Raw genomic sequence first — 25,465 nt, 5'->3', positions numbered from 1 at the left:
GCGCGTTCCCCTGTGTTATGCTCTTCGACGACGATCTGGTCTGTTCCTGCGCAACCGCCCTGATCGTTCCCTGGCCGCTATAAATAATGACATTCTGTCCGTTACGCTCACTTTGCCCTTAACTGCTAACTCCCTACCCTGGTGGTGATAGCCGAACGCGTGTGCCGCAACACAGGTGATGTCTGCTGCGAAGATGGAAAGGAAGGAAGATGCGCTGGCGAAAATGACGGTTCTGGCAATGGCTCCGCCTTGCACGACGCTCGGCTGTCCTGATGATTGCGGCTGCTACAGTCGTCCTGAAACACCCTGCCGGCTATCCCGAAATTGCATTGTCCGTCTGTAAATAAATAATGAAGTATCTGTTGGCGTGTTCCTGGCGACCGCAGCCTTCTGCCTTCCGAACGCTGCTGCCGCTCACCGACCAGGTGTCTGATGCATGCTGCTGTGTCTGGGCGGCGTCGTGTGTTGAACTGCCCTGGAGAGGTACGATGTTTAAATGTCCTGTAGATGTCGGGTGAAGGAAGCATGCAATGTTGTGACTTCATCTTGTCTTCGATTTCTAATATGTTCCTTCTCTCCCAGGTCAGAAGTCCCAGGATCCGTCGACCCGAAGGAGGAAACTTCCAGCGATGCCCTTGGTTATCTGAGGACTGCTCCTTCGGTGTCTTGTTGGCTCTTCCGACAGGGACAAACCAATTCATAAACTGAGTTTAATGTTTAGCGGCGAATCACATTCCCGGTCTGAAATTTAAGCGCTCTAAACGAGGAACTACTTCGGTATTTGGATTCGCCAGCTTCTTCAGTCTTTGAATTCTATGGTATCGTATCTGAAATTTTCCTCGGCATTCGAAGGTGTCTTTGAAGACGCGATGTCTGTCTTTAACGCCGGCAATGCGAAGGTACCGGTGCTTGCGGTCTTCGGTCGGATCAGCACCTGTTGTCGATCCTGTTGGTCGAACATCGAAGCGAGGCTGTGAAGTTCTAAGGGACTGACTTTCTCTTCCGGGGAGACAGAGAGTTTCTCTTGGCTTCGAGGGCCTAGGCGGCGATAGAACGCGCCATTGCTGGCGGAAGTCTGCGTTCTGCGACTGATTTGCGGTAACTTGTCAACTGGGCCAGGAAACAAGCGGCTGACCTTTCGGCACATGAAGATCATGACTTTCTGACGAGGCGCCAGATACCCGGAGTGTCTGTTGCCGAGACGCAGATCGTGCAGTGTAGCTTCGAAGGCGTCGAATATGTTACTGCCGCCAGCTCCTTCAGACTTGCTCGGCTTCCGAACTATTCTGTGATGTTGAACGAGCATGCCAGATAGCGACGCAAGGCCCCCAATTGAGGGCGACTCGAGGGGTTTAAGTTCGGCGACTTGTTACGGCGCGAACGATGTCGACCTCAATGCCGGTGTAATTGGTGATCGGCTTCGGCTCGCTCAGCAGCCCGATGCACTGGCTCCGGCTCGACTCACCGGCTGCAGGCTGGCCATTGCCCGCCTGCCTTCGGTCCGCCATACCAATGGTGCGTTGATGATCGCCGACCATTCCGAAGACCTAATTTTCTGATCGAGAGTTGCCGACGCTAATCATGACTGCTCTTCTGATGACGTAATCTCGATTGATGCCATCGCGATCCACTCACTAACGGCGAACGCGGAAGCTGAATACTCTTTTCTTGCCTGTTCTCTCGATTGTTCGGCAGACAACGAAGGGGAAAAAATTATATTCGGATAACGCCTGGCATGCTGGTCCGATCCCGATCTCGATAACTCAGGTGACGGCGTTTCGGAAATGCGATGCTCAGGAGAAAATGCAAGTTTCACCTCGGCTGGAATGTCCTCTCGGTAACCCGTGTTTATCTTTGTTAAATGCGGCGCAGCTCCTGAGGAACCGCGGCTTCCCAATGGTGGCAACTATGCTCACATGGAAGCTCAAGCGTTGCCGACCTGATTCTTTCAGCCGAAGGTATTTGAATGAACAAGCTCCGCTGCTTGCTGACAGAATATGGGTCTTCTTGCGCTGAGTGGCGACTCTTATTGAACGATTCCGGTATGAGAGAAGGACTTTTGTCTGGTCCGGATCGAACTAATGAAGTCGGTTGGCTTTCGACCCTTAAGACAAATCTTTTATGGTTCTCTTTCTCTTTCGAGATTTGCCGAACTATAAACAATCAAGCAAACAACGAGAGTGTTTGTCGGACGATGACCAAAAAGAACGGTCTAGGTCATCTCAGCTCGACTGTAGTTAGCCAGCCCCCTCGCTTCACTGTACTGGGCTTCGAAAGAAGATTGCGGCTGCTGATAGACCGAAAATGATCTCTGGACACTGGCAGCTGAGACACAGAGATGGATTTCATTCGGGAAATATCTGTTCCCGCTGAATACTCGGCATCGAACTCGTCCCTCTCCGTGCTTTCCCGACCGAAACTCCAGCTTGCGACAAAACATTGACCGATACCTGTCTCTGCGAAGCTCCCCATGGTGGAGAGATGAGTGCTGCTTCCACTGCGATACTAACATATTTCGTGTGCTTGATTGAAGGAACCTTTGGTGTGCTGCGTATTCAGGCAATGTGATTGAAAGAACATTCGAACTAACAACTGCATATTCCCCTGCATCTTGTGTTTCTGCAGTTGCAGGCAATGAGCTTTTTGCATGGCTGGGTGCAATGTGAACCCGGTATTGTTCCAGGCAGTGTCACGCTGCCTTCAGAGGCAGCTTGCTGGCAGTGGGATGAGGCTTTGCCGACATGTTTTGAGCCCGATCGGCAGAGCACGTGGTGGCGACTACGTCATTGAAGCAAAGACAGCTCGTTCATTTCTCTCGTGTTGCTCAGTGTTGTTCTGTACACGCTGACAGCAGTAACCGAATGCGACCAGTGCCTCAGTTTAGTGATAGGACTGGCTGTCTTTGCTGCTCTTCTTCTGAGATTCATGCGAAGACTGCCGTTTCAATCTAGTCTATGTGCCTCCACACGAAAGTGGTGAACCTGTATTTCCTTCACTGAGAAGACATTTCGGCGAACGTGCTGCTCTTTGAGAAAGCTCGTGTCATCATGTCGTTTAAACAGGGGTTCACGAAACATTACAACTCGCCACGAACAAATATGAACGCAAGCAAATAATCAACGATTGCGAAGGCATCGAAAGAACAAACGACTAACGCTGTTACGTACGCAGTGGTTCTTTGAACGATACATGTCGCAACGATGTTCGCTGAAGTTTCGGCTTTCGCTACAACACAGGCCTGCCGCCAGCTGCTGGATGTCACTGAATATCACGGCCTGCCGGGATTTGGTAAAATCAAGCCGGTGACCGGCCGAACTCTTTGCCGGCCTTTGGTCTGGCTTCTGCCATTGCTTCTCTCCACTGTTGTGAAGAAGCATGGCCCGACCTGTCTGTCTGAAGTAGCCTTCGTCGGTCGGAAGTTGCTCGGACGGCTTCTTCGGTATAAATGCCTCCCAGATGCTGAGCTACTCGTTTGCCGCTTCTTTGTAGTGGATGAAGATATGCTCTTAGGGTACCATCTCTCATTGCCTTGGCATAAGTGGAAAAAGAGAATGAGATGAATCATACTATAAACTCCTTTTCTTGAATAATAAAATAGTATCAGCATCTATCAGGTTCAGAATCAGCCACACTATCAGCGGACTTGTGTTGATAATCTAGTGTTTATTACTGTGCTGTTGACTGTGTACTTCGGAAGCTCAACATTCTAGCCTGGATGTAAATCAACGACCCCATGTACTGTCTCCCAGGAAGAAGTGCAGAGACACATCTTCCTCTGACACCAAATGGCTGACTATCAATGTAACTTGTGACCTTGTCGTACCTTCCGCCGAAGCATTAACTAGTCCCTTCAGTTTCTCGATCTGAAGCCACACACTGTCTTCAGTCTTGCCTGAACCCTTGAAGCCCTTTCACTGGCTCTGTATTGACTGCTCTTGCTGAAGGTGTATTGTCTTGACTCCTCAAGAAGACAGTGCTCTTACCTAGGCCAGTTTCGAAGTGAAGAGATGACTATTCCTCCTCCTTCCCCCGTCCTCAACTAGGAAATGAGACTCGAACAATAACTGCTGAATTGTTTACTGTTGAAATAGACACCGGATTATTTTCTTATGAAAGCGTGCGTCGCTCTCACAACGAAGATGACTATCTTGGCACTCTCGCGATATCCGGCCGATTTCATGGGTGTTTCTCGCATGTGAAATGTTTGTTGATGCGGTTCTACACTTTCCGATCAATGTCGAGGCTGCCGACACTCCTAAACTCTTTTCGGCAGTGTGACGCCCGGAATGCCAGGCTTTGGGCCTCTCCTCAACCAAGTCTTCAGCAAGGGCCGACGGTTTGTATGTTGTTGGAACAAATCACAATTACAGTAAGTTGTGCACTGCAACTATACTGTGACCTAAGGTCCTTTGCATTATGCTGCTCTCACCTGATCAACTAGAATAAACATCAGGTGATAAGTGTCCACCTACCTAACAGTGAATTACTAGCAACTCTGCCAAGGGTTAGCATTTGTTTCCAACTACGCTCTGTAATTCTGTGTGAAAGTTAGGTTATTTTAAGACTTTTTAAGTCTTAAGTTTTATGGACTGGTGCTAGGTGCTTTTGCCAAGAAAGTTCAGGATCCATTGCTTCTGCCTGATTATGCTTTGGAACTTCTGGGTTTTCTCTCCTGCACTGACAAAGCAGTCAGAGACATTTTGCAGGAGATTCCTTCGCTATACGCGATGGGCGTACTTAAGAAGAGGGAACTTTGGGTTTTCTTTATGCTTAAAGGCGTGGCATCATATAAAAAATCAGTGCTTTTATTTTCTCCTCAGGAGAAGCATCATCTTTCCCCACAGACAACCATTAATGAGATTGTTTCCAGCCTGCAGAAGAAGTCTACCCAGGATCTTCTTATACAGTTGACGAAGCGACAGAGATTGGACCGCAATACCCACCAGGGCCACTACTACTCTGCAGTTGAGGCCCTTTTGTGGGGGCAGCAGAGATCTCACTCCAGGTCTAGAGGATCAGTTAGGTTCACGCCCCGAACCATCAAGAAGTCAACTAAACCTTCAGCCCTCAAGTGAGAGCCCAGTCCTACATGCCCCAGTGGGTGTGAGGCTCCTTCTCTTCTGAGAGAGATGGAGTTCAAGAGGGACAGACCGGTGGGTAGTCAAAGTACTCAAGGAGGGATATTCTATCCCCTTCAGGGAAAGGCCTCCCTTGACCAACATTCCCGTCGCCTTGACGACTTGCTCTGAAGGATCGGAGAGATATTCGGCCCTCTCAGAGGTGGTTTCCTCTCTCATCAGCAGGAAGGCCATAGAACTAGTCAGGAACTCCGAGTCGAAGGGGTTTTACAATCAGCTCTTCGTAGTGCCCAAGTCTTCAGGGGGGGTGGAGACCGGTGCTCGATGTGAGTGCCTTGAATGTCTTCATAGAGAAGACAAAATTCAGTATGGAGACAACACAGTCGGTTCTTGCTTCCATCTGTCAGTGGGATTGGATGATCTCCCTAGACATGCAGGATGCATATTTTCACATCCCTATTCACAAGGATTCAAGAAAATACCTAAGGTTTGTCTTCAGGGACCAAGTTTATCAGTTCAGAGCACTTTGTTTCGGCCTCTCGACTGCCTCACAGGTTTTTACAAGGGTTCCCTTCTCCCCTGGCGGGTTGGCTTCATCTATCAGGGGTAAAGATCTTATTTTATTTAGACAACTGACTACTTCATTCTCCCATGAAGGAATGATGCTTGGAGGACTTACAGAAAACGATTTGCCTGACTTAAGATTTAGGACTTTTACTGAATCTCCAGAAATCACAAGTAACTCCCACTCAGAGAATTCTCTGTTTGGGGATTCTGGTAGACTCTCGGAGTTTTTGGGCTTCGCTGTCCCCCAAGAGAGTGGAGGTCTGTTTAACCCTTAAATGCCTACTGGACGTATCATACGTCGACTAAAATTGTCTGTTGGGTGCCAAGTGGACGCATGCACGCCGACTACAAAAATTTCAACCTTCGGTCAACTTTGACTCGACCAAAATGGTCGAAAACCGCAATTGTAAGCTAAAACTCTTACATTCTAGTAATATTCAATCATGTACCTTCATTTTGCAACAAATTGGAAGTCTCTAGCACAATATTTCGATTTATGGTGAATTTTTGAAAAAACTTTTTCCTTACGCCTGCGCGGTAACTCGGCCGAAAATTTCAGAAATTCTTTCGTCATTTTGTCGTAATTTTACACTGTTCTATATTAGCCGTTACATAAAGTTTTATATATGAAAATGTGTGCAATTTCGTGTAAAATACAGCAAAATACAACCTATGGTTGTAGCTTTTATCACTTTGGAAATATTTTCATATAAACCACGATAACTGCCAAAATTTCAACCTTCGGTCAACTTTAACTCGACCGAAATGGTAAAAAAACGCAATTGTAAGCTAAAACTCTTACATTCTAGTAATATTCAATCATTTACCTTCATTTTGCAACCAATTGGAAGTCTCTAGCACAATATTTCAATTTATGGTGAATTTTTGAAAAAAACTTTTTCCTTACGTCCGCGCCAGAAATTCTTTCGTCACGTTGTCATAATGTTTGCACCGTTTTATATTAGTCGTTACATAAAGTTTTATATATGGAAATGTGCACAATTTCATGTAGAATACAACAGAAAATAACTCATGGTTGTAGCTTTTATCAGTTTTGAAATATTTTCATATAAATCACGATAACTGCCAAAATTTCAACCTTCGGTCAACTTTAACTCGACTGAAATGGTAAAAACGCAATTATAAGCTAAAACTCTTACATTCTAGTAATATTCAATCATGTACCTTCATTTTGCAACAAACTGGAAGTCTCTAGCACAATATTTTGATTTATGGTGAATTTCTGAAAAAAAAATTTTTTTTCTCTGCCAGCGGTAACTCGGCCGAACATCTCAGAAATTCTTTCATCACGCGTTGTCGTAATGTTTGCATTGTTTTACATTAGTCGTTACATAAACTTTTATATATGAAAATGTGTGCAATTTCATGTAGAATACAACAGAATATAGCTCATGGTTGTGGCTTTATCAGTTTTGAAATATTTTCACATAAATCACGATAACTGCCAAAATTTCAACCTTCGGTCAACTTTAACTCGACTGAAATGGTCGAAAACGCAATTGTAAGCTAAAACTCTTACATTCTAGTAATATTTAATCATTTACCTTCATTTTGCAATAATTTGGAAGTCTCTAGCACAATATTTCGATTTATGGTGAATTTTGAAAAAACATTTTCCTTACGCCTGCTTGCGGTAACTCAGCCAACATCTCAGAAATTCTTTCGTCACGTTGTCGTAATATTTGCACCGTTTTATATTAGTCGTTACATAAAGTTTTATATATGAAAATGTGTGCAATTTCATGTACAATACAACAGAAAATAACTCATGGTTGTATCTTTTATCAGTTTTGAAATATTTTCATATAAATCACGATAAATAGAAAAAATTCAACTTTTGGTCAACTTTAACTCGACCGAAATGGTCGAAAACTGCAATTGTAAGCTAAAACACTTACAGCCTAGTAATATTCAATCAATTAGCTTCATTTTTCAACAAACGGAAGTCTCTAGCACAATATTTCGATTTGTGAATTTTTGATAAAAACATTTTTTACGTCCATGCGTTTAATTCATGCATCATTTTGTGATAATATTTTCTCTGTGTTGCTTTGATCTTTACAATTTGTTATATACCAAAATCATCGCAATTTAGTGTACAATACAAAAAAAACAAAATAACCGTTAGCTTTAACCGTTTTGCTCTGGCAGCGATTTGTATAAAATTATATATGAAAAAATTTTTTGCATTGTCATATATTTCAATATTTATATATGATAATGATATTTTTCATTTCTGATGGTTGCATACTAAACCTCAGGCAATGACAAAAAAATGAGCCAAAAATGAACTCTTAATCTTAAAAACTAAGCGTGCTGTGATTTTTTGAAAAAACTTTTTCCGCTGCGCTAACTCCCGAGCGCTGCCGGCATACGGGAGACGTTTTTGTAAATAGAGGCTCAGCGTTTAAGGGTTAAGGAAGGTCGACCTGTATCTCACCCTTCATTTGTGCACAGCAGCTCAGTGGATGAGTCTTTTAGGCACACTGGCCTCATTGGAGCAGTTTGTAAGACTGGGGAGACTGCAAATGAGGCCGCTACAGTTTTACTCGAAAGCCTGCTGGGATTGGAAAGTACATTAAGGTCTTCACTTCTTTCTAGTCACAGCAGAGGTAAAGGAGGACCTGTGTTAGTGGAAGTCCGAAGAAAGATTGACGGAGGGGAAATCTCTTCTCCCAGTGAGCCCCAACCTCGACTTCTTTTCTGATCTGGGCTGGGGAGTGCTCCTTGAGAACCGAGAAATCTCGGGCAGGTGGGCCCCGTAGGAGAAACAGCTTCACATCAGCCTACGAGAGTTGAAAGTGGTTCACCTGGGTCTCAGTCATTTTGCAACAGAAGTCTGCAACAAGACAATCACAGTACATGCAGACAACACCACAGCCTTGGCCTACATAAAACATCTAGGGGGGAATGCACTTGTTCTTCTTGTGTGAGATAGCAAGAGACCTGCTGTGCTGGGCAGACCAGAACCAAACCCAATTAGTCACAAGATTTACCCAAGGCAAATGCAGTGTCCTGGCAGACGAACTGAGCTGCTGGAATCAAGTCCTTCCGATGGAATGGACATTAGACAGTCGGGTTTGCTCCAACCTTTGAAGACTATGGGGACAACCGACCCTAGACTTATTTGCAACTTCTCGGAATCACCGTCTACCTCTGTTCTGCTCCCCTGTTCAGGACTCTCTCACATGGGCAACAGATGCGATGATCCAAGATTGGTCAAATTTGGACCTTTATGCTTTTCCGCCCTTCGGAATGATAAGGGAAGTTCTCAAGAAGTAATGCTCTCACAGCAATGTAAAGATGACTCTGGTAGCCCCCTTTTGGCCACAGAAGGAATGGTTCCCAGACCTGGATCTCCTCATAGACTTTCCAAGGCTCCACCTTGCTATTCCAAGTCTTCTCAGACAACCGCACTGCAGGATATTCCACCAAGGCCTGTCCACTCTGGCCCTGACAAGCTTTCGACTGTCAGTAGACTTGTCTGAGAGAAAGGATTTTCACGATTGGCAGCAGAGGCCATTGCCAAATGTAGATGTGCCTCATCCAACAAGCTCTACCAGGCAAAGTGGAAGTTTTTTAGGACTTGGTGCAGAAGAAACCGGGTTTCATCTTCTCAGATGTCTATAAATCAAATAGCGGATTTTCTTCTGACATTTTTATGATAAAATGATGTTTCATTATACTTACCAAAACACTGTAACGTAAAGGCTTTTACAGTGTTTTGGTAAGTATAATGAAACATCATTTTATCATAAAAATGTCATTTTTCTTCTGTACTTGAGGTCTTCTCTAGGAAGGTCTTCTTCTACCATAAAAAGCTACAGAGTGATGCTCAGCTCTGTTTTCCATCACAGATGCCTCAACATTTCTTCTAATCAGGATATTTCGAACCTTATTAAGTTGTTCGATACCACTAGATCCAGAAAGGAGGCAAATTTCTCTTGGAATCTAGATGTGGTACTTAAGTGGTTATAAAGTTAGTGCTCCGAACCTATGTGTTCTTCCTCTGTGGGGGATGTAACTAGGAAAACTGTTTTTCTCGTAGCACTGGTCACTGCGGAGAGTAAGTGAGATTCAAGCGATCGACAGGAGGATCGGCTTTTCAAACGGAGACACAGTCTGTTCCTTCTTATTAAGTTTTTTGGCGAAGAACGAGAACCCTTCACACCCTTGGCCTGGTTCTTTCACCATTAAGAGCCTATCTTATATTTTAGGCATGGAAGAGGAGGAAAGAGTGCTATGCCCGGTGAGAGCCCTCAGGTACCACCTGCACCGAACCGAGAAAATTAGAGGGCAGTTTTCTAATTTGTGGTGCTAAGTCAAAAATCCCTCTAGACCTTTATCTAAGAATGCCATTTCCTTCTTTTTGAGAGACCTTATTATTGGATCTCACTCCCAAGTGAGGAAGATGACTTGAAAGTCATGAAAATTAAAGCTCATGATGTAAGGGCAGTTGCTACATCAGTAGCTTTCAAGCACAATCTTTCCTTATCCTCCATTCTTCAGGCAACGTGTTAGAGAAGCAAGTCGGTGTTTGCAGTGCACTATCTGCAGGACGTGAAAACTGTTTACGAAAACTGCAGTACCCTAGGACCGATGTCTGTAGCTGGCGTAGTGATGGGTGAGGAAGTGTAGGAAGTATCCCTTCCTATGTATTTAGCTCTTTGCCTTGTTCGTGGTGTCGAGTTCTGGGGCAGCCGGTAGGGTACGAGAGTGGAGTGCCCACCAGTTGTTTAGTGTTGGGTAGTGATCATATTAATTTTTATGGTGTAGGTGATTTTGTTGCTGGTTTTTTATTGTGTTTTGGTACTATGCCATGGGCAGGGGCAATTGTAGAGCTTTTTTGACCATCAGTATTGACCTTCATCACAAAGTTCCTGCTGTATATTCTGTCAGCCTGTGGAGCACTCCTTTGCTGCAGAATACCCCACTTCCATAGAGACGACTCTGGTTATACCACCATGTCTCTACAGGTTGAGAGGAGTGCCAACCAGAGGCAGTAATTATCTGGGCAGCTCTTTCACCAGGTAAGGAAATAACAAACATTGTCTCAATGTTAGCCTATTTTAGGTCATTAACTTCTCATATGTAGATTGTTATTTTACCTTCCATGATTCCCCACCACCTTTTAATGTGGAATCAGCTAAGTAATTACTGTACTGGGCAAGTTATTTATATAAAAATTACATTTTTATGATAAAATAAAGTTTATACATACTTACCTAGTAATTACGGATGGAGCCCGCCCTCCTCCCTCCTCCCCGTGCATGGACTTTTTTGCATAAACAAATTGATCTGTTGGCTTAGTTGTTCCTCTATCTTACCCCGAAAGTGGGTGGGGTCTTGTCACCTACACAAAAATAAAAGAATCACTACCAAGAATTTCAAAATTTAAGCTGCTGTTCGAGTAGAAACTCTTAGCTAAGTAATTACTGGTTAATTATAAAACACTATTTTATCATAACAATGTAATTTTTATGCTAAAATAAAGTTTTACATATACTTACCCAGTAATTACGGATGGAGCCTGCCCTCCTCCCTGCGCATGGAAATTTTTGCATAAACAAATTGATCTATTGGCTTAGTTGTTCCTCTATCTTACCCCAAAAGTGGGCGGGGTCATGTCACCTACATAAAACAAAAGAATCGCTACCGTGAATTTCAAAATTTAAGCTGCCATTCGAGTAGAAACTCTTAGCTAAGTAATTACTGGTTAAGTATATATAAAACTTTATTTTATCATAAAAATATCATGTTGCAATTTTGTGCAATAAGCTGCTGATGTGTGTTTCTGATATGTTTTTCTACATTGTGGACCCACCCTCTGTCTCTCACCTTTTTTTTTTGTGCATGAAGCTATAGAACTGATAGTTTAACACATACAATTTACCTGTTAGTTACATATAGCTTTAGTCTTTGACGTCACGGCAAAATTTCAAAAACGTAGCGGCAGCGCCAGTCCGAATATCGGGTGATCGCCCTTACCTGCCCTCTGTCGGGTACTAGGAACTATTCAACATGCTTCAGAATAATTTTGCCGCCACGCCGGCGACATTGTTGTCGGTACTCGAGCGAAATTTCATTGTATCTGCCTACATCGAGCTGTTTTCACTTGGTGAAGTACTCTCTTGTTGGTTTGCGGCTTTGCCAGTTATTTGTCACCTATTTAGTCAGGTTTTCTGATAATTATGTCAGATTCTGGGTCTTATACCTTTAGGGTATGCAGCAAAGGCTGTAAGACGAGGTTGGTCAAGGCTAGTCTTGATCCTCATTCAATTTGTGTGGCTTGTAGAGGTCAGGAATGTTCATATGAGAGGAAGTGTGATGAATGTGTCAGTATGACTGAAAAGATTAGAAGGCTCTATCTAAGTATGTAAAGAAGCTTGAGAAAGATAGAGCCAGGAAAGCTTTAGCTAGAAGTTCTTCTTCTCTCTCAGAAACCGAATCTCCTTAGCTATGCAGGAAACTTCTATTAATATCCCCGTGGCTACTAATATTCCTATTCCTGACTCTGATATCCCTGAACCCGTTACCGTGTCTGAGTATCAAGTCCAGATGGACGCCAGATTTAACCTTATTGTGGGCGCCATGGAGGATATTGGCGTTAACGTGAAATCCCTTCATGAGCGTATGGATTCTTTCCAGGATATTGTGAATAATTTAAGTGCAGTGCAAAGTGTTAGTGTGGTGGAGGAGGTGGTTGCTCGGCCTACTCGTTCTCCTAGACCTAAGCCTCTGTCAAGCTCCCTGCTCCTGGGAGAAGACATGCTGAAAGTCCAAGGGAGGCGAGTGGGGTCTGCTCACGAGCAGCCGCCCCTCGAACAGTCCTGTTGTTTCCCAGGCTGTTTCAGAGCGCCGTTGGAAAGGCGACTCAAGGAAGTGTCTTTCTTCAAGCTCCAGTGATTCGCCTGCAGAGGCTGGAGATTTCCGACGAGTCTAGACCATTGAAGAGGTCCAGGAATCTTTCGCCTTCAGCGGTTCAGAAGAAGAAGCCATTTCGCTTATCACAGCCTTCCTGTAGTTTTTGGGAGAGTCCGGAGAGATTTTCGTCGTCAGAAGAGTCTTCTCCCAGGCGCAAGGCTCATGTGCGCAAGAGGTATAAGACTTCCCATTCGGTATTGCCCAGCGTTCCCGGTGTTTCTCCTTTGGTTTCACGTAAGCCTATTGTGGCTTCTGCGCCTCTTCCTCATCACGATCCTGGCTCTACTGATCATCGTTCCCCAGTTGGATCCTCGTCTACTCATGACTTTCTTCGAGCGATGCACAAGAAAATTGGAAGCATTCTTGGCGGGCTCGGAAGGCCTGGCTCTTCTCCAGCAAAGCCTTCTGAAGTGTATTTGATGCCTCCTCCTTCGTCTCGAACTCTCGGAGCGCCCAGTACGAAAAGCTCCTCCTCGATCTGTGTCTCTTGATCCTCCTTTGGTTCAGGCTCAGGATCAGGCTCGTACGCCTAGTCAGGCTCAGGCGCTCCTCAAGATTTAGCGCTCTCAGGCTCAAAGCGCCTCAGGTAGCGCCAGGTGAGGCGCCATCCCAGGCTCCTTTGTGGCGCCAGTTCAGGCTCCTCTTGTGGCGCCAGTTCAGGCTCCTCTTGTGGCGCCAGTTCAGGCTCCTCTTGTGGCGCCTACTCAGGCTCAGGCTCCTCCTCAAGCTCTTATTCAGGCTCCTACTCCTCCTTCACAAGATGTGTATGTGCAAGCGGAAGGTTTTTCTCCTATTTCGTCTGAGGAAGAAGTTGTGGAAGAGTTTCCTGTAGACGAACCAGACTCCTCTCGCTGGATTATAAGAAGCTTCTTCGCTTCTTTATTGATAATTTTCCTGAGGATTTTGCACCTGCGGCTCCGGCTTCCCCTCTCTCTCAGTACGCAAGAGACTCGAAGCCTCCTACCTCTTCCTTTATGAAGTTAGTGCTTTCTATTTCAGCCAAGAAGGCATTAAAGAAAATGAACTCCTGGTTGGAAGACAAACGTGATCAGGGCAAAACCACTTTCTGCTTCCCTCCTTCCAAGCTTTCTACTAAGACGAAGGCTTGCTACGACACTGGGGAAGTTTTCTCTCTGGGAGCTTCTGCCTCCTCTCAGGAGACTTCTCCAGTCTCGTTGATTCTACTCGTCGTTCTGCGATGAACTCGGCTCGGATTTTCTTCTCTCCTTCAGAGTTGGACCACCTTTTGAAGAACGTTTTCCGAGTTTTGGAAGTCATCAGTTTTATGGACTGGACTATTGGCGCTTTGGGTAGGAAGGTAAAGTCTTTTGGTCTTTCGAAGCGCATTTCGATGATTTCTCTTCTGTTATGTCCTGCTTAGATAAAGGGATTCGTGACGGTGCGTCTGAGTTAGCCTCCATCTTCACGTTAGGAGTTCTTAAAGAAGCGACAACTTTGGTGCTCTTTTTGTCGCTCGTGGAGTTTCTAGGACTCAAAGATCGGCTCTTCTTTTCGCACCTCTGGATAAGAAGTACCTTTTCCCTCAAGAACTTGTGGTCGAAGTGTCGAAATCCCTTACTCAGAAGTCCACACAGGACCTTTTGGCGCAATCCACTCGTAAACCAAAAGCTCCTCAACCTTCTCTGCCAGCGCAACCTCGTCCTCTAGTTAATCAAAATAGGCCCTTTCGTGGCAGGCCCCTCACTCGTACAGGATCTAGTTTCCGGGGCAAAGCAAGATTTGTCTCCAAGGCTATCAAACCCTCAATTAAAAAGTGATCTGCATGTCCTCCATGCACTAGTAGGAGCCAGACTTCAGCAGTTCTGGCAAATTTGGGAGGAGATCGGAGCGGACCAGTGGACCACGTCCATGCTAAAGGAAGGATATTCTATCCCCTTCCTCAAGAGGCCCCCTCTTGCAACAGAACCTTTAGCTTTGACAGCATATTCCAGCAACTTAGAGAAATGCTCGGTTCTGAGTGCGGAAGTAGACTCCATGCTTTTAAAAGGAGCGATAGAGATCGTGGAAGAAGTCAACTCTCCAGGCTTTTACAACCGCCTTTTTCTTGTTCCAAAGGCCTCAGGCGGCTGGAGACCAGTCCTGGACGTGAGTTCTCTCAACCTTTTCGTGGAGAAACCAGTTTCTCGATGGAGACGACGCAATCCGTCCTCAATTCTCTTCGTCCGGGGGATTGGATGGTCTCAATAGATCTGCAGGACGCTTACTTTCACATTCGATCCATCCCGCGTCCAGGAAGTTTCTTCGCCGTTTTCCAGGAGAAGACTTATCAGTTCAGGACTCTGTGCTTCGGTCTGTCCACAGCCCTCAAGTATTCACAAGAGTTATGTCCACTGTTGCCAAAGCTCTTCATCTCAGAGGAATAAAGATCTCTCTCTATCTAGACGATTGGCTCCTTCGTTCCCAGTCTCAGTCTCAGTGCTTGGAGGATTTGAAAGTAACTCTCGACTTGACACAGAAGCTAGGACTTCTAATCAATTGGAAGAAGTCTCACCTATCTCCCTCACAATCCAGGATCTATTTAGGAGTGAGACTGGAAACAGTTCCTTTTGTGGCTTTTCCGTCAGATCAAAGAATCTCGGACTGTCTCGCAAAAGTCCAGAACTTTCTGGATATGGATACCTGTTCATAAAGGCTTGGATGAGCCTCCTGGGAACTCTGGCGTCAATAGAAAAGTTTGTCTCCCTGGGGAGACTTCACATGAGGCCCCTTCAATTCTACCTCAGGGAGCAATGGAACAGGAAAACGCTTCCAGACTCCTTCTCCTTTCCAATCTCGGACCGTATCAAGGAGGATCTAAGGTGGTGGTTAGATCGAAGAAAATTAGAGAAAGGTCTCTCTCTTTTTCCGTCGAACCCGAACCACGAACTGTTTGCAGACTCGTCAGAAGTAGGATGGGGAGCGACGTTGGGGTAAAAGAAATTTCAGGTTTGTGGAATGCGACAGAAAAAGAATGGCACATCAACAAGAAGGAGTTGAAAGCAATCCACCTGAGTCTCGTACACTTCCTACCATTCGTACAGGGACAAACAGTTCTGGTTCATTCAGACAGCACCACAGCGTTGTCTTACATAAAAAAAAACAGGGGGGCACTCATTCTTACTCCCTCAGCGAGGTAGCAAGAGACCTCCTTTTGTGGGCAGAGAAGCACAAGATTCTGCTCCTAACGAGATTCATTCAGGAGCCCTCAACGTGAGAGCGGACTCCTTGAGCAGGAAGTACCAGGTTCTGTCCACAGAGTGGATTTTGCACGAAGAAGTGTGCAAGTCGCTGTGGAGACTTTGGGGTCAACCTCTGGTAGACCTGTTCGCGACGAACAAGTCGAACAGGCTCCCAATCTTCTGCTCTCCTGTCCCGGACCAAGCAGCCCTCCAGACGGACGCAATGCTACTGAATTGGTCGGGTCTGGACCTTTACGCCTTCCGCCGTTCAAGATGTTAGGTGCGGTGTTGAGGAAATTTCAGCACCACTCCAACACCAGGATGACGTTGATAGCCCCCTTCTGGCCTTCCAGGGATTGGTTCCCAGTTCTCATGGATCTCTTGATCGACTTCCGAGGAGCCTTCCAAACAGAGTAGATTTACTCAGACAGCCCCACTTCAGGAGATTTCACGAAAACCTGTCAAGTCTGCGGCTAACTGCGTTCAGACTATCGAACGTCTACTCAGAAGCAAAGGATTTTTCGAAGAAAGCGGCTCAATCCATCGCTAGAGCCAGAAGACCATCTTCGATCAAGGTCTATGAGTCCAAGTGGAATATGTTTCGTTCATGGTGCAAAGATCATGACATTTCCTCTTCCAGAACCTCGGTGACGCAGATTGCGGATTTTCTTTTGTTCCTCGGGAATAAGAACCTTTCTGTATCCACACTTAAAGGTTATCGTAGCATGCTGGCTACTGTTTTTCGTCACAGAGGTTTGGATATCTCTAATAACCAAGATATAACGGACCTTATTAAATCCTTCGGTACCTCTAAGAGGTCAGATGCTAAAGTTGTTTCGTGGAATCTTGATGTAGTCCTGAAGTGGCTTATGTCTGAGAAATTTGAACCTATGGATTCTGCTTCTTTAAGAGATCTTACGAGGAAAACCCTCTTTTTAGTTTTGTTAGCTACAGCTAAGAGAATCAGTGAGATCCACGCCTTGGATAAGAGAGTAGGATTCTCTGCTTCAAAAGCAATTTGTTCTTTCAAACTGTTTTTATGGCCAAGAACGAGACCCCTTCGCACCCGTGGCCTCGCTCTTTTGAGATTCCGAGTCTGTCGGAATTGGTAGGTAAGGAGCAGGAGAGGTTCCTCTGCCCAGTCAGAGCCTTGAAATATTATTTGCGAAGGACTAAAGATATTAGGGGTCCTTCAGATTCCTTATGGTGTTCGGTCAGGAACCCTCTTAGACCAATGTCCAAGAATGCCATGTCCTTTTTTATTAGAGATCTGATTTCTGAAGCTCACTCCAATATTTCAGAGAATGATTTGAAAATGTGTAAAGTGAAGGCTCACGAAGTGAGGGCTATCTCTACTTCTCTCGCTTATAAAAGGAACCTCTCCTTCAAGATATTGTGCAAGCAACCTACTGGAGGTGTAAGTCTGTATTTGCTTTGCATTATCTCTCGCAAGTGCAGACAGTGTTTGACGAGTGCAGCACGTTAGGGCCCTTTGTTGTATCTGGCACGGTAATGGGTAAAGGGGTAAAGGAGGATTAACCTACCTTTACTTACTTGTTTTTTGGAGTGTGAAGGTTTTTTACGGTTGTCTGTGAGGGTAAGTGTTGGTTAGTTTTACCCCACAGTTGGTTTTGGTTTTTATGGTTATGCTTTTCTTTGGGTGTTGGGTGACCCCTTTGTAATTCATGATGTTTGTGCTGCGCCTGAGCAGGGGCATACTTGTGGTATTGTCACGGCCATGTCCTAGGTGACTGATACCCAGCTTAAGCAATCTGCGACCAGGTCATTATACCCAGCGGTTGCTCTAAGGATAGCAGGTTACTGAGGCAGTAACTGTGGAATCAGCTACCTTAGCAGGTGAGGAACTAAGAAATTTTCTACATTAATAACCTTAATGTTTCCAACAACTCTTTTAGCTGTCATTGCCCCACCTCCTAAAGGTGTCAATCAGCTATATGTAACTAACAGGTAAGTTGTATGTGTTAAAATGACATTTTTATTCTAAAATAATGTTTAACACATACTTACCTGTTAGTTACATATACGAAAGCCACCCTCCTCCCCCACGGGGACAGGTAGGCAAATTATTCTGAAGCATGTTGGAATAGTTCCTAGTACCCGACAGAGGGCAGGTAAGGGCGATCACCCGATATTCGGACTGGCGCTGCCGCTGCTTTTGAAATTTTGCCGTGACGTCAAAGACTAAAGCTATATGTAACTAACAGGTAAGTATGTGTTAAACATTATTTTAGAATAAAAATGTCATTTTTATATAAGTAACTTACCAAGTAATTACATACCTATAGTTTCTAACTAGTACGGCTGCTAAAATTTGAAATTTGTGGCAGCGATCTTTTGTTTTGGTGTAGGTAGTTAACCCCGCCCAATTTCAGGGAAGAGAGGAACAACTCAGTATAGAGCCTCGATTTGTTTCTGCCGGCTTATGACAAAGGTTGTGAGCTTTCAGCTATTTTTGGAATTCATTTGCTGTACTGGTGTTTGGTTTGAGGCAGATTTGGGAAGTTTTCCTTTTCCTTTTGGTATTCTTCGGCAATTAACAGTGATAGGTTTTCTTAGAAGACCGTAATTTTTTCATGATTTTGTCTTTATTCACTATTGAGACCTGTTTTTCAATATTAAGACTTTTTTTGGTAGTCGACTTGTTTGTTGACCATGTCTGATGCAAGTACATCTAGTACTCGTCATTGCAGCAAGGGCTGCAATACGAGATTGACTTCAGTTAAGTATGATTCGCATACCATTTGCAAAAACAATGGAAAGTATTAAATTCTCATCTACGTAAATTAGAAAGGGACAGGAAGAGAAAAGCGACAGTTAGGAATGATAATAAGACTACAGTTAATCAGGAATCTGCTAGGTCTTCTAGTAACATTGATGTGCCTATTGTATCTGCTATTTAAATGTCCCCTATTCCCAGTTCTCCAGCTGTACCACCTGATCCTGTACCTGGCACCCTCACTTCTGACCCCAATGCCATTGCCAACCTCAAGTCTAAATTCGATCGATGGTTCGTGTTGATTGTGAATTCTATGGCCCAATTAGGGACTGTGGTCCGAGCCCTCATGGACCAAGTGAGTAAAGTAAGTGCTAACAGTGCTAGTGAAGTGTTGGTGGAGGAGCTGGCTGCCTGTCCCACCGATTCTCCAAGGCAAAGGTCCCCTGAACCTAGGAGAAGCCATACCGGAGGCCCAAGGGAGGTCGTTGGAGTCTGCCCATGGGTAGTCGGTCCCTCAGTTGCACCTGTAGTCAAGTTCCAGGGCGCAATAGACAGACAGTGGAAAGGTGTCTTTTCGGAAATGGACAGTCTTTCCTCAAGTTCAGAGGCATCGAGCCCTGGACAGAGGCGTCAATGGCATTTCAGTGATGAGTCAAGGCCATTGAAAAGGCTCACAGTGGAGGTCTCCCTCACCCCTCAGGTGCCTTGCAAGAAAGTCGGAGATTCAAAGCTTTCCTGCAGTTTTTGTGGTAACCCAGAACGTTTCTCGCCAGTGCGTTCAGATGTAGAGCGTCAAAGCTTGGCGCCCAAGCATTCTTCATCTGTCCGCAGACACAAGCTCCCAGTAGCACCCGATAGTGCAGCAGTGTCTGAGCACCCATTAGCGCCAGAGTTTTCAGAAGCTCTAACGCTCCTAGTAGTGCCCAGGCGCCCAGTGGCTTCCGAGCGCCCAGTAGCTCCCGAGTGTCCAGTAGCGCCTGTATGTATGGAGACTCTGCTCGCCTAGTATATAACGCAAGATTGCCCAGTCTCCTCTTCTAAGTGCCCGGCGCTGGCACCAGCTTCTGTGGCACCAACTTCCTTGCACCAGACTCTCACTCCTTCAGTTGTAGATCAGCCATTGGCTCCCATCCAGCAGCGACTGGATGACATCTTAGGTTTTTTGAAGAAGCCTCCCCCTGCTGCTGTTGAATAAGGATGTGGAGGAAGATTCTTCTCCTTTGGCTTATGCAGCACTTCTATGTTTCCTACTTAGTATTTTCCCTGGTTTTTTCTCGCCAGCAGCTCTGTCCTCACCTGCGTCCACGTTCCAGATGAGCAGTCAACCTGTGGAGTCTTCCAGGTTGCCCAAAATGGTGCTCTTTACTTTGGCAAGGAAGGCACTGAGCAAAATAGAGAACTGGCTCTCAGTCAGTTATCCCCCTTTTCGACTGTCACACAGAAGATATTCTTCTTATGCCACCAGAGAAGCTCCTTCCTTGGGTGCTGCTGCCTCCTCCCAGGGGGACTTCTCCGGGCTCATTGACTCCTTGTGGAGATTGGCCTTTTCCTTGGTCTAAGTTATGTTTTCCTCAGCTGAAATTGATCTTTTGCTTAGGAACTTGTTCAGAATTTTCGAAGTGATTAGTTTTTTGGATTGGTCAGTGGGCGCCCTTGCCTGGAAGATACATGATTGCCCTTTGCCTTCGGACTTCGCCTTGGATTTTCTGGGTGTCCTCTTGTGCACTGATAAAGACGTCAGGGACGTTTCTCAGGAGTTGGCCTCGCTTTTTACAACGGGTGTGTTAAAGAAGAGGGAATTGTGGTGTTCATACACCACCAGGAGAGTTACTACAGCTCAGAAGTTTGCACTTCTTTTCTCCCCTCTGGTTGGTGACTACTTGTTCCTGCAGTCGACGGTCAACGAGATTGCATCAACCCTGCAAAAGAAGTCAACTCAGGATCTCAGGAGCTGCCTTCTTTCAGCACCAAGTTGGCCTCACCCTTGCAGCCTTATCCCTTTTGTGGAGGTAGACAAAGGTCTCAATCTAGACCTCGAGCAAACGTCCATTTTTTGTCTTGATCCATTAAGAAGCCATCAAACTAAGAATTCCTCAAGAAAGTGAGAACCATGTCCTCCATGCCCCAGTAGGTGCCAGGCTCCTTCTGTTTTGGGAAAGTTGGGGTGAGAAAGGTGTGGAGCAGTGGACTGTCAAAGTCTTAAGGGAGGGCTATTCTATCCCATTCAGGACCAGGTCTTCCAGTTTTGAGCCCATGTTTCAGACTATCAACAGCCCCTCAAGTATTCAATCGTGTTCTCGCCCCTCTTGCAGGGTGGCTCCACCTCATGGGCATCAACATCTCACTCTGCTTGGACGATTGGCTCCATCACTCACTGACGAAGGAACAATGCACAGAGGACCTTCGGAAGACCCTTCTTCTAGCCCATGACCCAGGTCTTTTGATCACTTCAAAAGTCCCAGCTAGTTCCGTCTCAGGAGATTGTATATTTGGGGATGACACTGAACTCTCAAGTTTTCTGGGCTTTTTTGTGCTTTTCCGTCTGCCAAGAGAATGGAGTCCTGTCTACAAATGGTAGACGAATACCTCTCCCTTCAGACCTGCTCAGCCAACAAATGGATTTTCCTCAGAACTTTGTCCTCCGTAGAGCAGTTCATTTCCCTGGGGAGGCTCCATATGAGAGTTCTTCAGTTTTTCCTTAGAGCTAGCTGGGACAAGAAAAGTCACCCAGACTCTTTCGTTGTTCCTGTGACTCGGGAGATCAAGAAGAACATGCTTTGGTGGAGGTCTGAAGACAAGTTGCTGGAAGGGAAGTACCTACTCACTCAGAACCTGACCTAAACTTTTATGCAGATGCATCAGACATAGGCTGGGGAGCTCTCCTGGGAGAAAAGGAAGTTTCAGGGATATGGTCTCTGGAGCATAAAAAGTGGCACATAAACATAAAGGAATTAAAGGATGTTCACTTGGGGTTACAAGCCTTTGCAATAGAGGTGTTCGGCAAGATGGTGGCAGTCCATTTAGACAATACCACAGTCCTGTCTTATATAAGCAAGCAAGGGGGAACACATTCGTTTTCCCTTTGCAAAGCAGCAAAGGATCTCCTCCTCTGGACAAACCAGAATCACGAAATTAGCGACCAGATTCATCCAAGGCAGAATGAATGTCTTGGCAGACCAGCTGAGCAGACACAATCGAGTCATACCCACGGTATGGACTTTAGATCCACGTCTGTCTAGACCTGTGGAAGCTGTGGGGAAGACCTACTCTGGACCTCTTTGCGACGTCAAGAAACCATCGTCTCCCTCTGTTGTGTTCGCAAGTTCCAGATCCCTTAGCATGGGCGACGGACGCCATGCTGCAGGACTGGTCAAACAAAGATCTGTATGCCTTCCTTCCATTCGACATGATAAGAGAAGTCCTGAAAAAGTTCCAATCCCACCAGAATGTGTCGATGACATTGATAGCCCCATTTTGGCCCCTAAGAGAGTGGTTCCCGTTTCTCTTGGGATTCTAGCGGACTTCCTAAGGCTCCTACCACAAAAGTACAATCTTCTCAGACAACCCCACTTAGGACGGTTTCATCGAGGGTTGTCCACTGTAGGTCTGACAGGTTACAGACTGTCAAGAAACTCCTCAGAGCTAGAGGATTTTCAAAAGCAGCTGCAGAAGCTATTTCGAAATGTAGACGTCAGTCATCCAATAACGTCAACCAGAACAAGTGGTCTATCTTCCGCAATTGGTGCAGAAGAAATGGCATCTTGTCTTCTCAGACGACTGTAACAGAAATCTGAGATTTTCTTTTATTCCTGAGGACCTCCAGAGGTTTGTCCTCTTCCACGGTTAAAGGTTACAGGGCCATGCACAGCTCGGTTTTTCGGCATAGAGGCCTGGACCTATCCGCCAATCAGTCGAGACTTCTTCGGGGCGAGAGGCAGGCTTGTTCTTGGCTGACGAGCCTTGGAAGAAGAGGTAGCAAATGACCTGAAGACGACACTTTCCTTGATCTCTTCTTTGACTTTTTGTCATCTTCCTCAGGATAGCAGGTCCCCATCCATGAAGGAGCAGCAGAAGGCACAGGCGCAGTCAGGGGGGCCAGGGAAGCAGGCACAACCCGGGTAGTGGAGATGGTGCTCAGGCCAGCTGCAGCAGCGCGGGAGCCAGGAAAGCCAGTAGATGAAGCCTGGGTTGGAGGCACGGGTGGCGCATGGGAAGCCAGGCTGGGCCGAGAGTCAGCGTAGCCATGAGCGGGAATGAGTGTGGGTCGGCAACAGGAGCAGGCATGGACATGAATGGTACCCACAAAGTCACCGTCTGCGAGGGGCCAGGCAGGGATAATGGGGCCAGGAAACCAAGAGGCAGTGGCACAGAATGGAATGTGGCAGGAACGGCCGACACCTGGGTGTCCAGGTGCGAGGCCACCGTCACAGGAAGCTTTCCAAATGATGACATAGTGATGCCAGGTGTAGCCAGGCAGAGATGAGATCAGGTACTTGGCTACCACCAGACGCTTCGACACCCAAGCCTGAGGACAGAGTTGGGTCAAAAAGGGAAGCCTCCACTCACTCCAGGGGAAAAAATTCGCCCTCGGAACGAGGAGAGGCCCCAGAAAGGATGTCTTCAACGTTTGCTCCCCTGCAGCCTTCCACACCTGGTGAAACGAATGAGGAAGGGGAAGGGGAGTCCTCACCCGAGGGAGAGGCAGCAAGAAGGGGAAGCTTGCTGGGAGGAAGAAATGATCCCGAAGGATCAGCCACCACGGGAGTCGTCGGGGGCGTGTTACCCTCGGACAACTCCTTGGAGGCCTTCCTACAGCATCATCTCCTCCCTTCAAACTTCGCCCACTGCTCGGCCGACCAAGAAACACTCCGAATAGGGAGAAGCATGTGAATACACACGTCCTCTGCAGGTGGGGCAGAGGGCATGTGGGTCCAAATCAATGCTAGATCTAAAAGTGTTACATTTCTTGCCTCCCACCCCAGGACACACATGCTGGGGGAAGGAGGGCTTAAGGGATTTCTCCACATTCATTATCAAATGAGGCAAAAAAGATCCCACCGGGAAAAAAGCTCAAAGGCAGTCAGGGCAGAGAGCAAGCAACACTCGTCTGCAGCACACGACAGCCGGAAGCAAATTGGAATGTTTACATCCAGGCAGGCAGTACCCCTGCCTCCTGGACGGTAGTTAACTGCCTAACCACCTTGTTCGAAAGTTCAACGGCTGTTTCCAGCCTACGCTGAATGTAATTCTAATGTAAAGGACCGATGGTTTGTATATTGTGTCAGAACAACAGCAGCTTAAGCATTGAAAATTTGCGGTAGCGCTCTTTTGTTTTGGTGCAGATAAGTGCCCCGCCTACTTGCGGGAAAGAATAGGCATAACGTAGCTGAAGAGCTCAGTTCGTTTCTGCCGCTTGATGACCATACTTTGGTTGTTCAGCAGCTTTGTTTTGGTAATTCAGGAGTAGTTTTACCGGATGGTTTGGTTTTCTTTCAAAGGATTTGGTGAAGTATTCTTTCATTTGGTAGCCTCCGAGCTATATTTTCATAACTTAGTTAAGCTTAGCTTAGCTTTTTTAATTTTTGGACTGATTTTGACTATTATGTCAGGCATGAGTGTGACCAGTAACCAATATTGCAGCAAAGGCTGTAATACTGGGTTGACTTCATTTAAATATGACGAACATTGTATTTGCTTTCACTGCCGTGGACAAGTATGTTCCCCTGATTTGGCTTGCAAGGAATGTAAGGATTGGGACATAAGTAAATGGAAAGTGTTGGCCAATCATTTGGATAAATTAGAGAAAGCTAGGCTTAGGAAAGCGGGTGCTAGAACCAAAGCTAGAGCTTCTGTGTCCTCTACCCCTAAACCAGCTTTTTCGATACTTTTGACTTCTCATTCCTTGATTCCTACTTCTCTTGCTCCCCCTACAACTCTGTTACCTGGCTCTCTTCCCCTGAACCTAGTGCCATCGCCAATCTCGAAGCTCAGATGGATAAGAAATTAGACGCTTTAGTAAGTACAGTCACTCAGATAGGAGCTTCTGTAAGAGTCCTTGTGGATAAGTGAGGATCCCAGTGCAAGTGTTGGTGCAAGTGCTAGTGTTAGTGTTGTCAGTGGAGGGGGTGGCTACTCGTCCCATCGATGCTCCTAGATGGAGGTCCCTGCCAAACTCCCCTGCACCTGGGAGGAGGCAAACCGTAAGTCCAAAGGAGGTCGGTGGGGTTTGCCCACGAGTAGTTACTTCCTCAGCCGAACTATTGCTATTTCCCAGGTTTCAGTAGCCAAATGCTGGAAAGGGGCCCCATTGGATCACACCTTATCTTCCAGTGGTTCAAATTCTGAGCCTAAAGGATGCCGTTGGCATTTTTGGGAGTCTTCCAGGCCTTTGAAGAGGCACGTTGCGGATGTACATCCAGCGGTACCTCACAAGCGTCATAAGGATCAAGAGCTCTCTTTCAGCTATTGGGACGACAGAGAGCTCCCTTTGGACACTGAGCTCCCATTGGCTTGTAAGCGCCCATTGGATCCCAAGCGCCAATTGGCTCATAAGCACGCTTTGGGATCTCTCTTCCATGGGATCCGAGCTCCCGGTGGCTCATAAGCCTGCTGCAGGTTCAGTTTGCGCTGTAGCTCCAGACATCCCGTTGGCTCCCAGCTCTCCAGCATTGGAATATGAGTCTGAGGCTTCAGATTCAGATGTCCCTATTGCTGCAGGTCAACCTGTTTCGGCGCCTTCTGTGTCACAGATCTCCAAGGCCGTATCCTCTTCACCTGTCGCTGATCGCGCGAAGTCTGCAAGTACATCAGCACCCCAAGACTCTTCTTTGCTTCCCATTCAGCAGTGTTTGGACAGCATCCTGTAACTGTTGAAGAAACCCTTGTCTTTGAAACCAGAAGAACCGCAGCAAGATTTGGCACTTTCTGCTGTATCTTCAGCAGAGGAGGAACCTGAACCA

This window comes from Macrobrachium rosenbergii, chromosome 48, assembly GCF_040412425.1.
Source record: "Macrobrachium rosenbergii isolate ZJJX-2024 chromosome 48, ASM4041242v1, whole genome shotgun sequence".
Lineage (NCBI taxonomy): Eukaryota > Metazoa > Arthropoda > Malacostraca > Decapoda > Palaemonidae > Macrobrachium > Macrobrachium rosenbergii.
The sequence above is the reverse complement of the archived record's forward strand: the minus strand, read 5'-3'. Positions refer to the sequence as shown.